The sequence below is a fragment of the Salmo trutta genome, chromosome 6 (assembly GCF_901001165.1).
Source record: "Salmo trutta chromosome 6, fSalTru1.1, whole genome shotgun sequence".
NCBI classification, from domain to species: domain Eukaryota; kingdom Metazoa; phylum Chordata; class Actinopteri; order Salmoniformes; family Salmonidae; genus Salmo; species Salmo trutta.
In genome coordinates, this window is record NC_042962.1 from 51,182,706 (window position 1) to 51,196,991 (window position 14,286).

The following is a 14,286-nucleotide window of genomic DNA, read 5'->3' on the forward strand; positions in this document are numbered from 1 at the left end:
GGTTGGTGTGCCTCAATGCTTGGTTGACCAATCAGACACACACAGCTGGCCAACACTTCCGTGGAGCAGTATTGGGTGTGTAAGTGCCTGACTGTGTGTGACAGAGAGAGAGCCCTGTGAAACAGAAACTTACATTTGCATGGCCCCTCTCCCAGAATAGAGAAGTCACCAGATGTTCTCCCATCCTTAACACAACACCAGCGCTAGACTAGAGGAGGTCAAAGATCAAAGTCAGAGGTTAGATGTCAGTCACAGGTCATTTTATAGTTCACTGCACTAATCTTGTGTGGTGTGCACAGGAAGAGATTGGACACAGGTAATCAGACAGACTGGTAAAGGTCAAAGTTTAAAAAGTCAGAGGTCAGTTCCCAGGGAAGAGAGTCAGTTCAACCCCAACATGCCACCAGACTGCCTGTCACTTTATTGTAGTCAGCTTTTTGTTTTCTTGCCAAAGAGACTAGTTGACAAGAGCACCATTTTCTAAGGTCAAATTTTACATCCCTAGTGCCCACTAGAATGGCATGAGGAAGTTCTAGATAACTAGTGATCTACATCTGAAGATTCATCAGGAATTCATCAGGAATCAGCACTGAGCCAGATGGAAGAGCTTCATCCCAGTCTAGAATACCTCCAGGGTCACTGACAGGTCAGCCAGTGGCAAAGGTCAACAGTTTCAGAGTCACATGCTCAGAAACACATACAACCTCCTAATGCCTCCACCAGTACCTGTCCTGTACCACACAGGGGCATCTCCCAGACCTAATCCTGAGTAAACTAAACATCAGTAAGAGGACAACATTCACCTCCAGGTGATATGTCTGACCTAGCAAGGTCATAGGTCAGATATGAAAGGTTGCACCTTGCCTCTATGCCAGTAAGTTTAGGGCATTACAGCACATTACCATTCCTTAACTCACTGGAGTCTAAAGCGATGTATTTTCTCTTTATCCCGTAACTAGGAGATCTGTCACAATGTTATTTTCATTCAGAAAAGCTTCATAGGTGTTATGAAGATGGGCAAATATTGTTGTCGTCGCGCCATGTTGAACTTGTTGATTTTCGGCTGTGTAGCCTACACAAACACAAATCAAACCAAAATGTTATCGTCAAGCAAACAAGCAATAAATCAAGCGTGAAACAAGCGTCACTACAGACCCAGGATCAATCCCAGGCTGTGTCACAACCGAACGGGAGTCCCATAGGGCGACGCACAATTGGCCAAGTGTCTTCCAGGTTAGGGGAGGGTTTGGCCTGGGGGGGCTTTACTTGGCTCCTCTCGCGCTCTAGTGACTCCTTGTTGCAGGACGGGCGCCTGCAGGCTGACTTCGTCGTCAGTTGAACGGTGTTTCCGCCAACACTTTGGTTAAGCTGGCGGTTGTTAAGGAGTGTGGTTTGTAGGGTCATGTTTCGGAGGACGCATGACTCGAACTTCGCCTCTCCAGAGCCCGTTAGGGAGTTGCAGCGATGAGACAAGATCGAGATTGGATATGATGAAATTGGGGACATAAAGCGGGGCAACATTTTTTTAAATACTGGTACAATATTTTGTTTGGTTAAAGTTTGTCGTATTATCCGTGCTCGGCTACAAGCTGCTAGGCATATGGTTCCAGGAGAAGAGAAAGAGCGAGTGGGAGGAGTGTGATTAAGTGTGAGCAGCCATTGTTGCAATGCTAACTGATGAGGTGGAATCCACCTTTGTACAATAATTATCTTAGCAACTGTGGTTCCTGCCAACCACACTCTCTGTTGGTGTTCTGACAAGTGCCAATCAGAGTCATCACAAAGCAACATCCCTATTGGATCTAATGGCAGTATTTTATCTAAGTACAGAGATGACATTGTTGACTTTCCTCCAGAATGCAACCACCCCTGGGCATTTCCACAGCACATGCTGAAAAGTACCAAGATCCCCTGTGGTGCAGAACTCACAATGGTGATGGACTAATACCCATGTGATGTCTTTGAGGTGTTAGATCTGTTCTATGGCAAATGTTTTAATGAATTGGTGATTGGGGTATCTAGATGATCCAAATATATTTTCCCATACTGTCTCCCAATTTATTTGTCTGTCAGAAAGTCTAAAATCATTTTCCAATACAGTGGATAGACATAATGGCTTTTGGCTGCAAGAAATAATTGACTATAGATATCAGAAACAACTCCTTTTGAGGGGCGCCTGTCCGTTGGAAGTTTGACCAATGGGTGTACTGCTAGTTCTGCTCCCCAGGGGACCCCATAGGCTGGCGTGGATAGGCGGAGTTGAAGGTAAAGAAGAAATGATGAACCTGGGACATTAAAACACTGGTGGATTTCCTGGAAACTGAGGAGTCCATTCACATTGAACATGTCTTTGAAAGTATAAACACCCTTCTTAGACCAAGAATCTGATATAAATGGTTTCTTACACACTAAGCATTCCATTTAAGATTAGATCTCATATGCTTCTCTGTAGCTTTCCACACATTTACTGAGTATGCTATAATGGGTCCAAACAAGTCCACCTGATGCTTTTGTTGTCTGTGGTGTTGCATATTTAATCTGTGGTCTCTGTGGTATAAATTATTGGAGACAGGTGCAGGAATATGTAATAGGGGTTTTTAATACTCCACCGAAAAATATAACATGCCATGAAAAGTCACGGGGACGAAGCCCAAAACAAACACATATACAAAAACACAGGGATGTAACCCGAACAAAAGAGCGAGTTTTAACCTCTAATAAATACCGGGGAAGAGTCCCGTAAAAACAAGTGCACAATACACACAGCACGAAAGCCAAAACACATGTTCTCACAAGACCAATGGGAACAATAAGCCACAAGACATTGGTGAACAGAGGGCACATATATACCATTACTAATCAGGGGAATTGGAATCAGGTGTGCATAATGAGACAGTTCAGTGATTCCTAGAGGCCGGTGACTTAGACCTCGGGAGCTGGTGCACAGAATGAGCAACAGTACCGGGGAAATTCGTGACAGTCTCTTTCTCCCCCAAATGAACTTCTTTATGACACAGTCAAGTTTAGACCAATAGTCTATAGGAGGAAGCAGTGGTAACATGGAACTCATAAAATTGATACAAGGGAGGACATTCATTTGAATAGTTGAGATTCTAGCATGCAAAGAAGTGGCCATAGCAGACCATCTTTTTATGGCTTTTTTGATCTTCTCAAAGGTTTCTAAGTAGTTCTTCCTGAATGTAGTGTCAATAGATTGGGATATGTTAATGCCTAAGTAGGTGGTTTGTTTCTTCCCTGGAATCATGGGTGGTAGTTGAACACTTCCCATAGCTGAGTTCAGAGGTAGTAGATCTGATTTCGACCAGTTGATCTTTTAACCAGACCATGAGCTGAATGCTGTGAAAATAGACATTATTGGCTGGAGGGATTTTTGAGCACTTGCAACATAGCACAGTATGTCATCTGAATACAGAGATATTGATTGTTCAGTTTATTAGATATTTATATGTGAGGATGCAAAATGTTTACGTATGCTTTGTGGCAGCGGTTCAAGAGAGAGAGCAAATAGCAAAGGGGATGCGGGACAACCTTGTTTACATCCTGGTTGTATGGTAAATGGATTAGAATGGGTAGTGCCTGTAGATATATATCCTGGTTGTATGATAAATGGATTAGCATGGGTAGTCCCAATAGATAAACATCCTGGTTGTATGGTAAATGGATTAGCCTTGGTAGTCCCATTAGAAATATATCCTGGTTGTATGATAAATAGATAGAATGGGTAGTGCCTGTAGATATATATCCTGGTTGTATGATAAATGGATTAGAATGGGTAGTGCCTGTAGATAAACATCCTGGTTGTATGATAAATGGATTACAGTGGGTAGTACCAAATAGATATACATCCTGGTTGTATGATAAATGGATTAGAATGGGTAGTGCCTGTAGATATACATCCTGGTTGTATGGTAAATGGATTAGAATGGGTAGTGCCTGTAGATATACATCCTGGTTGAATGATAAATGGATTAGAATGGGTAGTGCCTGTAGATAAACATCCTGGTTGTATGATAAATGGATTAGAATGGATGGTACCTGTAGATATACATCCTGGTTGTATGGTAAATGGATTAGAATGGGTAGTCCCAGTAGATATATATCCTGGTTGTATGATAAATTGATTAGAATGGTTAGTACCAGTAGATATACATCCTGGTTGTATGATACATGGATTAGAATGGGTAGTGCCTGTAGATATATATCCTGGTTGTATGATAAATGTTTTAGAATGGGTAGTCCCAGTAGATATATATCCTGGTTGTATGATAAATGGATTAGAATGGGTAGTACCAGTAGATATACATCCTGGTTGTATGATACATGGATTAGAATGGGTAGTGCCAGTAGATATACATCCTGGTTGTATGGTAAATGGATTAGAATGGGTAGTCCCAGCATTCTGCCTCCAATTGCAACGAGGGAATGGACAACACAACCAATTTGAGCAGCAGCAGCTGAAAAATGAGCTCCTACAAATATTTAAATATACATGGTTTTTAGAGTGAAGTACATCGGAAAAAAATCAAAAGAAAACTGCAAGACTGAATAGGAGAAAAAACAAGCAACAAAGAAGATAGGCTTTTGAAAAAAGTTACTATTTTTCATAAAATTGTAGTTATCTTAGCTAGCTGAATTGTTTACCAGTTGCTAAGCAGTTGCTAGGGACTCTTTTGGAAGAAGCTAGCTAGCTAACGAAGAATAACAAAGAATATCTAGTTAACAGAAGAAAAGAAAGAGAAAATCAGGACAGAAGAAAAAGGATATCAAAGTGAAACAGTTCTCTAAAGACACAAGAGACAATAATACAAGAAACAACACTTCTGTAGCTTGTCAACTATGTGTCTGTCTATCCCTGTTCTCTCCCCTCTGCACAGGCCATACAAACGCTTCACACCGCGTGGCCGCTGCCACTCTAACCTGGTGGTCCCAGCGCGCACGACCCACGTGGAGTTCCAGGTCTCCGGCAGCCTCTGGAACTGCCGGTCTGCGGCCAACAAGGCTGAGTTCATCTCAGCCTATGCTACCCTCCAGTCCCTAGACTTCCTGGCGCTGACGGAAACATGGATTACCACAGATAACACTGCTACTCCTACTGCTCTCTCCTCGTCTGCCCACGTGTTCTCGCATACCCCTAGAGCATCGAGCCAGCGGGGTGGTGGCACTGGAATCCTCATCTCTCCCAAGTGGACATTCTCTCTTTCTCCCCTGACCCATCTGTCTATCTCCTCATTTGAATTCCATGCTGTCACAGTTACCAGCCCTTTCAAGCTTAACATCCTTATCATTTATCGCCCTCCAGGTTCCCTTGGAGAGTTCATCAATGAGCTTGACGCCTTGATAAGTTCCTTTCCTGAGGATGGCTCACCTCTCACAGTTCTGGGGGACTTTAACCTCCCCACGTCTACCTTTGACTCATTCCTCTCTGCCTCCTTCTTTCCACTCCTCTCCTCTTTTGACCTCACCCTCTCACCTTCCCCCCCTACTCACAAGGCAGGCAATACGCTTGACCTCATCTTTACTAGATGCTGTTCTTCCACTAATCTCATTGCAACTCCCCTCCAAATCTCCGACCACTACCTTGTATCCTTTTCCCTCTCGCTCTCATCCAACACTTCTCACTCTGCCCCTACTCGGATGGTATTGCGCCGTCCCAACCTTCGCTCTCTCTCTCCCGCTAGTCTCTCCTCTTCCATCCTATCATCTCTTCCCTCTGCTCAAACCTTCTCCAACCTATCTCCTGATTCTGCCTCCTCAACCCTCCTCTCCTCCCTTTCTGCATCCTTTGATTTTCTCTGTCCCCTATCCTCCAGGCCGGCTCGGTCCTCCCCTCCTGCTCCGTGGCTCGACGACTCACTGCGAGCTCACAGAACAGGGCTCCGGGCAGCCGAGCGGAAATGGAGGAAAACTCGCCTCCCTGCGGACCTGGCATCCTTTCACTCCCTCCTCTCTACATTCTCCTCTTCTGTCTCTGCTGCTAAAGCCACTTTCTACCACTCTAAATTCCAATCATCTGCCTCTAACCCTAGGAAGCTCTTTGCTACCTTCTCCTCCCTCCTGAATCCTCCTTCCCCTTCCCCCCACTCCCTCTCTGCGGATGACTTTGTCAACCATTTTGAAAAGAAGGTTGACGATATCCGATCCTCGTTTGCTAAGTCAAACGACACCGCTGGTCCTGCTCACACTGCCCTACCCTGTGCTTTGACCTCTTTCTCCCCTCTCTCTCCAGATGAAATCTCGCGTCTTGTGACGGCCGGCCGCCCAACAACCTGCCCACTTGACCCTATCCCCTCCTCTCTTCTCCAGACCATTTCCGGAGACCTTCTCCCCTACTTCACCTCGCTCATCAACTCATCCTTGACAGCTGGCTACGTCCCTTCCGTCTTCAAGAGAGCGAGAGTTGCACCCCTTCTGAAAAAACCTACACTCGATCCCTCCGATGTCAACAACTACAGACCAGTATCCCTTCTTTCTTTTCTCTCCAAAACTCTTGAACGTGCCGTCCTTGGCCAGCTCTCCTGCTATCTCTCTCAGAATGACCTTCTTGATCCTAATCAGTCAGGTTTCAAGACTGGGCATTCAACTGAGACTGCTCTTCTCTGTGTCACGGAGGCTCTCCGCACTGCTGAAGCTAACTCTCTCTCCTCTGCTCTCATCCTTCTAGACCTATCTGCTGCCTTTGATACTGTGAACCATCAGATCCTCCTCTCCACCCTCTCCGAGTTGGGCATCTCCGGCGCGGCCCACGCTTGGATTGCATCCTACCTGACAGGTCGCTCCAACCAGGTGGCGTGGCGAGAATCTGTCTCCGCACCACCGCTCTCACCACTGGTGTCCCCCAGGGCTCTGTTCTAGGCCCTCTCCTATTCTCGCTATACACCAAGTTACTTGGCTCTGTCATATCCTCACATGGTCTCTCCTATCATTGCTATGCAGACGACACACAATTAATCTTCTCCTTTCCCCCTTCTGATAACCAGGCGGCGAATCGCATCTCTGCATGTCTGGTAGACATATCAGTGTGGATGACGGATCACCACCTCAAGCTGAACCTCGGCAAGACGGAGCTGCTCTTCCTCCCGGGGAAGGACTGCCCGTTCCATGATCTCGCCATCACGGTTGACAACTCCCTTGTGTCCTCCTCCCAGAGTGCTAAGAACCTTGGCGTGATCCTGGACAACACCCTGTCGTTCTCCACTAACATCAAGGCGGTGACCCGATTCTGTAGGTTCATGCTCTACAACATTCGCAGAGTACGACCCTGCCTCACACAGGAAGCGGCGCAGGTCCTAATCCAGGCACTTGTCATCTCCCGTCTGGATTACTGCAACTCGCTGTTGGCTGGGCTCCCTGCCTGTGCCATTAAACCCCTACAACTCCTCCAGAACTCCGCAGCCCGTCTGGTGTTCAACCTTCCCAAATTCTCTCACGTCACCCCGCTCCTCCGCTCTCTCCACTGGCTTCCAGTTGAAGCTCGCATCTGCTACAAGACCATGGTGCTTGCCTACGGAGCTGTGAGGGGAACGGCACCTCCATACCTTCAGGCTCTGATCAGGCCCTACACCCAAACAAGGGCACTGCGTTCATCCACCTCTGGCCTGCTGGCCCCCCTACCTCTGAGGAAGCACGGTTCCCACTCAGCCCAGTCCAAACTGTTCGCTGCTCCCTCACGACGCCAGGACAGCGGAGTCAATCACCACCTTCCGGAGACACCTGAAACCCCACCTCTTTAAGGAATACCTGGGATAGGATAAAGTAATCCTTCTAACCCCCCCCCCTTAAAAGATTTAGATGCACTATTGTAAAGTGGTTGTTCCACTGGATATCATAAGGCGAATGCACCAATTTGTAAGTCGCTCTGGATAAGAGCGTCTGCTAAATGACTTAAATGTAAATGTAAATGTAGATATATATCCTGGTTGTATGATAAATGGATTAGAATGGGTAGTGCCTGTAGATATATATCCTGGTTGTATGATAAATGGATTAGAATGGGTAGTGCCAGTAGATATACATCCTGGTTGTATGGTAAATGGATTAGAATGGGTAGTCCCAGTAGATATAACAGAAGAAAGATTCACATACATGGTGCGTATCATTTGTATAAATCTTGCCCCAAAACCAAAATGTTCAAGAACAATCCATAAATATTCCCACTCTAAGCGGTCAAAGGATTTCTCTGCATCTGATAACACAGCACACAGTGTATGCAGACTGGAATCCTCAGCAACCACATGAAACATGCAGTTTATGTTATCGGCTGCCTGACTACCCTTAATAAACCCTGTTTGTTCAGGACGTATGATCTTGTTAATAACTTTCTCTAGGCACATGGCTAGAACTTTGGCATACATCTTAATTTCTGTTCAGATTAAACTGATTGGCTGAACATTTTGACAGTTTGTGAGGTCTTTTCCTTTCTTTAGGGGTTAGGGATATAATAGCTGTATTGATGTCTCTGTGGAATTGTCTTTTTTCAATAGCAATGTTAAGAGATTCAAGAATAACTGGTCCTAGGTCATCCCAAAAGTTGAGAATGAGTTCAGGAGATATTCCATCAATACCAGGCCCTTTATCTTTCTTCATATTTAAAAGAGCAGCTTTCAGTTCAGATAAAGTGTCAGGTTCCTCTAATAAAACTGTTTCTTCTTTAGAGAGTTTGGGCAACGTAAGGTTCTCCGGGAACTGCGGACAAGCAGAAGTATCAAAGCTATATGAGGAACTGATTGAATCTGAATAATATGCTCTAAAAGTTGTATTTATTTCTGTAGGATCAGATATCAGTCCCTTATCAGAGGATCTGATCAACTGTATTGATGATCTTGTTTCAGCATGTTTAAACTGCAGTGTCAGTAAGTGACTAGGCCTACTCCCTTGAAATAGTATTTTTGTTGCACCTATCTAGATATGAATGTCAAAAAGCGATTAAAGAGCTTGCAGGCCCAGTCTGTAATTCCACTAACAGCTGACCCTGTCTGAACCATACACTTAGATAGATCACATCGTTATTGTATCTGTCCCATTATTGTGTCTGTGAGAGCACAGGCAGTGCCATTGAGGCCATCTCCATTTTGAAGTAGTCCAGTTTCTTCTTCTACTACTTTTACTGGTAAACAAACTGACAGGGTGCAAACTGTCACCTAGACTGTGTTGTTTGAACAGCTTTTAGAGCCAAGGTTGGTGATTTACTGCCCCCTGCTGTAATGTAATGTTTCCTCATGAGTATAATTCATTGGCTGATCCCTCCTGATGACCTGGATGGAATGTTGTGATCATTCCTTAACCCACAGGAAGTACCACTCAGTTGACTACTTCAAAATGGTGGAATACCTCAAAGGCAATGTCCATGCAAAAACAGTTATATCCATCTTAGGCCTCGATCATTCTTAATGGCCTGAACTGAACTTCAGCATGACGCCATTTTAGCAAAAAGGCTAGAATTGCCAGTATAGAATAGCAACACACTAGTATTGAATGAATACACTTACATGTAACTAAATTCTATGGTCAATTACAGGTCGTCCCACAGATTTAGGTCAGCTATATTCTTCCATGTTTAAGATTATTGTGTTTATGTCATTGCATTAAAAGTTTCATCATCTGTCCTGAGGTAGGGTATTTCCATAGAGGAGGTGATTTGCATTGGCAGCACATGCTTCAGTGCTCTGAGAGTGTTTATAGACCTGTGAGTTTCAGACTGCAGGACTGAGATCTGTCCTGACACTTTAAGACTTCAGTGTTATCATTGTTGTATCCAGTCTGTTGTCTTCTCAGAGCCACAGATGATGATGAAGATGAAGAAGATATCACTGATTCCACTGCTGATAACGCTGGGGTTCCTGACTCAGGGAGAGAAACTCTCAGCATCTCTCCCTGTGGTCAACTGGTTTTAACAGGTTTTAATGGGCTTGTACATGTTTGTCCACGGAAAACATTTTCAATGCCTTTTAAGTTGATTTTGAAGACGACTCAAAGCAAGCATTTTCTGTTTCAATTTCAGTGTAATCTACACAACGTGTCCTGAATCAAGCTGATGAATCAAAGTCTGTTCGTCTGGGAGAGAGTCTATCAAAGCTGTTGCAAGTTCAACCGGTATTGATGATGACATGAGCTGGTACCTGCTGAACCCTGGACAGGCTCCTAAACTCCTCATCTATACAGTAAAAACCCTTCAGTCTGGAACACCATCTAGATTCAGTGGCAGTAGATCAGGTACTGACTACACTCTTACAATCACTGATGTCCAAGCTGAAGATGCAGGAGATTACTATGGTATGGGTGTATATGGCAGCCCAGAGCTCTTCACAGTGATTTAGACTGGTACAAAAACCTCCCTCAGTCAGACAGCACATAGACTGTACTGCTGCAGCTGGGACCTACCGCAGGTGTTTAGGAGCAACAGACTATGACATGAAACACTGGTTCACTGAACACAGACTTAAGATCCTCACACAGCGTTAGACAGTCCCACATCAGGACAATGTTACTCTGGTTACTCATGACAGGATCATAGTTCACCAAACCACCTCCTCTACACAACCATAACCATAACTTCACCTCCATATAGAAACCACCACTTTACTACCACACCATGGACCTTCACCTCTGGAATGTTCAGATATAAATGATCTGTCAAATAGAACATGTAGTGTTAGCTCTGTTCATTGTATTTCTATCTGTAACGTTTCAAACGCTTTACCTCACTGAATGCAGCCCTGATTTGCATGGTCATGGTGGGATGGTTTTGCTTCTCCCAAAATAGAGCAGAAAGAGACAGAGAGAGAGAGAGACTGAGCATGAAACAGCAGAATGCACATACAACAGTCACTACAGGACAGATGACATATCTTACTCTCATTTAGAGGAGGAATAAAGTTATGACTAAAACTACAAACATCTGTAACTACGTTTCCATTTGTTGTCACAATAAATAAATTAGTCAACGCATCCATCATTTAATTTTCCAAATCAAACTTTATTAGAACTGAGACAGACAGCAACAACACAGTAACAGTCTGAGTACAGAACACATAGAAGTCTCCTGTAGTCTATAAAATACACATTACTACCCAGACTGTGGTCTCCCCAGCAGTACTAGAGTTTACTCAGCACCCTACTCTAACACTCTAACACACTACTACTGCTCCAACCAGGCCCCAGACCAGACCAGAGCCTCGTCTACTCCTGGTTCCCCAGACAGAGCTCCTGTTGTGGGCCTCCTCCACTAGGTCCTAGACCAGACACTGGCTCCTGCGAAGGGGGGAGGCCTGGGTGTGTTGGAAGTGGGAGACCCTGCAGGTGTAGAGCTCTCCCTGCTCCCAGCCTGCCTTGCTCAGGGTCAGGGTGCTGCTGCGTCTGTAAAGGCCTTCCTTCTCTTCTTCTGGACTGGTCACAACCCCCTGGCTCACCTCCAGCCCGTCCACCTCCCAGCTCACCAGCGCCCCCTGAGGGGAGTAGCCAGTCAGCAGGCAGGCCAGTGAGGCAGAGCCCCCAGAGAGCTGCTCAGAGGAGGGGGGGAGCAGAGACACTGTGGGACTGACAGTAGGACCAGCTGGAGAGGAGAGAACGTTTTAATGTTACATTCCAGAGGAGAGAGAAATAGAGTGTTCTATAAAATACAGAACTTATTAAGGTTCACAAAGAACACAACACCTCACAACTCAACAACAATTACATAAATGACAATAAAGTACATCACTGTTGCAAATTTTTTATTTAGCCATGTATTTTCACAGCCTGTGGAATATCTTTGCTGTAAAAGGGACAAGGATCCCATTCATTAAGCGATCTTATCGCTCAGTAACACTGCTAAAAGCAGATATTAAGTACATTTATACTCTGGTGATCAAACAACAACAAAGCAGCCAACCCCACCAGTGTTTTTGGTAAACAGCTGAGGGATGGACCTGGAGACCTGTAACACCTCTCAAATTCATAGACAAAGCTATGGATGCAAGTACTGGCCATCCATAAGATAAAAAAATGTAATTTCAACCATGTTTTGAGGCTATATAGTGTTTGTTTAAAATGATATTGTTCACAAACAATTTAGAAAACATGATTCTATTTTGCGTTCTGATAAGAGTATGGCAGTTGAACTAAGCTCATGAGGCATATTTAAAATATATATATATGTTGTTCAAGAATCAATAGGTATATATCATTAATTTAAAAGTCCCATAATGTATGTAGTAATCACAGATTTCCCATTTAAAGTCATTCCACTTTACAATAATATCAGGCAATAAAAGGGACCAGAACTTTTTATGTTATTCTAATAACATTCACTGTGTAATTCACGTGTCATAGCAGGGAACTAAACCTGGTTAAAGCTCTTTGAATAAAAAATGTGTTTCTTTTGTATAACTTGTTAAAAGACAGGTTTTTTGGCTGCACAACTGAAAGTCTCCCACAGACTGTTGCTAACATTTTACATTCTAAACCCTCCATTCTAAAATAAATACTAATTTTGGGGTTTCCTTTACAGAGTTTGAGTCTTAAAATGTCTGGTGTTCAGTATTTCTATATTCTGTAGTGTTTTGTAAGTAGTAAAGGAAAAATCACTTACTTTTCAGCAGCAGTTTGGTCCCTCCACCGAACGTGTACCACAGTGATATAGTCTAGTTAAGACGCCGTACAAAAACCTCCTTCACACAAGAGTGAACACACCCTGCACTAACAGAACCACTCATATAGCTCCACACAGCTTTGTAGAGCTTTACTATACTCATAAAGCATTACAAATCTTTACATACAATTACAGTAATTGACACTCTTAATATAGGAAAAATTATGGCAAGTAATACTCATGTTTTATCATTCACATTACCATTATATTTGAGTCATTTAGCAGACACTCTTGTCCAGAGCATCTATGTGCATTCATCTTAAGATAGCTAGGTGAGACAACCACAATAATTAAGCACTTTATGTACCTGTGTAGTATACTCTGATTAATGATGTCTCTGATTTGCGCCTAAATTCATCCAAATTCACTGTACAATGGTTTTTCATCCAATGATGTCACATGTTATCAGATTGCATATGGGCAGAGTGAGACATTGTCATTTGCAGCAAATATCAATATTGACAATTGTACCATTTTACTGTCAACAACAGAAATATAATGCAGTTCACATGATTATTATTTGCAGTTAATTATTCTGTCCTGAGGTAGGGTGTTTCCATAGAGGAGGTGATTTGCATTGGCAGCTCATGCTTCAGTGCTCTGGAAGTGTTTATAGCCCTGTGAGTTTCAGACTGCAGGACTGAGATCTGTCCATCAACACAACAGAAACCAGGACAACCATGACTCTGATCACCATCTTCATCTGGACACTGATTTGCTGCTGCCTCAAAGGTCTGTTGTTTATAACTCTTACTATGGAAAAGGACATATTGTTGAGTACCTTCTATAATCATTGTAATGGCTCTTAATTAATAAATGTACCTGCATAAAATATTATGAAATATACATTCTGTTATTTATACTTGTTGATTAATTCATATTTTTCCTCTTCAGGATCCAGAGGTCAGGTGACTGTGACTCAGCCTCCTGTAGTGACATTTTCTCCAGGAGACCCCGTCACTCTGACCTGTACAACCAACCCTGAAGTGCACAAATGGGATGATGGAGATGAGGGTGCTTTCTGGTATCAACAGAGACCTGGAGAAGCTCCCAAACTCCTGATAAAATATGTAAAGACACGGCTAGATGGGATTCCTGCTAGATTCAGTGGCAGTGGGTCTGAGAGGGACTTCACTCTGACCATCAGTGGAGTCCAGGCTGAAGATGCAGCGGTTTACTACTGTCAGAGTTACCACAGTGGATTTGTGTTCACACAGTGATTTAGAGCCGTACAAAAACCTCCTGCATGAAATGACACACATCACTGGTCCTCTGAACACAGAAGTAAGGGTCTTGTTATGAGACATCACCAAGTATAACCACTTTACTAACTCAAAGAAATAATGGTTACAAACTAGTTTCATTACTCTCCCAACCTCCCATGTCTACAAATATCCTCCTTATCAGAAAGATACAGGTGAAATAGTCCCATCGAGGATGAATAATCCATATCATGTCAACATAAAATCATATGTGAAGCAAAAAGGTTGGTGTGCCTCAATGCTTGGTTGACCAACCAGACACACACAGCTGGCCAACACTTCCGTGGAGCAGTATTGGGTGTGTAAGTGCATGACTGTGTGTGACAGAAAGAGAGCCCTGTGAAACAGAAACGTAGATTTCCATGTCCCCTAGAACAG

At 43.7% G+C, this 14,286-nt stretch overlaps 1 long non-coding RNA gene across 1 annotated transcript; it reads right to left on the minus strand.

The window, feature by feature from the left end:
• Positions 1 to 10,972: 10,972 nt before the first annotated feature.
• Positions 10,973 to 12,718, minus strand: LOC115196205 (uncharacterized). Its single transcript, XR_003878815.1, has 2 exons — positions 12,587 to 12,718; positions 10,973 to 11,569 (listed from the first exon to the last, which is right to left on the minus strand). It is a non-coding gene; the product is annotated as an uncharacterized LOC115196205 (long non-coding RNA).
• Positions 12,719 to 14,286: the final 1,568 nt, after the last annotated feature.